This window comes from Pundamilia nyererei, unplaced genomic scaffold (assembly GCF_000239375.1).
Source record: "Pundamilia nyererei isolate P.nyererei 1_Seehausen unplaced genomic scaffold, PunNye1.0 scaffold00096, whole genome shotgun sequence".
Classification (NCBI taxonomy): Eukaryota; Metazoa; Chordata; class Actinopteri; order Cichliformes; family Cichlidae; genus Pundamilia; species Pundamilia nyererei.
The window spans coordinates 1,520,792-1,521,764 of NW_005187497.1; positions in this window are offsets into that span (position 1 = coordinate 1,520,792).

Below are 973 nucleotides of genomic sequence, written 5' to 3' on the forward strand. Positions count from 1 at the left end.
AAACTCCCTTTTAACAGGAAGAAACCTCCGGCAGAACCAGGCTCAGGGAGGGGCGGGGCCATCTGCTGCGACCGGTTTTAGTTTACGACTGATTTGTAAGGATATTGTGTTCGTCCTCGTATTGCTGCCTTACAAACCAGTCGTAACATAACCAGCACTCATAAATATTATTTTGTTCAGAAGAAGCGTCATATGATGAGTGAAACACCCCTTTTTATACGAGAGAACAAGGAGCTTAAAGCAGAACCTAACAGAAAAAGTTGATACTAATTATCTCCAATTGGGATTTCAGGTTTTGCCGAGCCAGCTAACATAAAGAAAGCCTGGCTTTGCTGAACTTCCTTTGTTGTATACTCCTCCATGCTTCTTTTGGATTTTTAATTAAATGGCTCACCCTTTGTTGACTCGTTCTGTCTCCTGTGCTTCAACAATTGGATTCTAATTCTGCACTCTAAGAATTATGCAGAAATGTCACAGCACTTCTAGACTAAAAAACATGATATGTTCTATATAAGACCAAACATTGAAAAAAAAAACTTATTCAGTCTAAGAAAAATCTGTTAGGATCCCAATCATTTATAGATTTATGTCAAATACTTGTGCTCTGCTCCCTTTGAGCTCCCACACAATCCATTGGTAAATTACAAGATGACCGTTAAACATATGTTTACTGTAATTGATAAAATATAATTTGTGTGAGTGCTATTACAACCTAAAATGTGCTCAGACATTGGTATTTTCCGCTGGAGTGAAAGTGAACCTGGAGCTTTAATATTGTAAAAGACGGCATTTTAAGAGCCCAACCAGTAAAACCAAATAAAAACAAAAGGGAAAAAAGTAAAGGCCAAATTGAAAAGAGATCCCGAATGGGATTCAGACTTCGTTCTCTTTGTTGAATGGGAGTTTTAAAAACCTGCACCTCATGTGTCTCCTAATGCAGATTTTGTTGGTTCTTTTAAGGGAACCGTTCCCA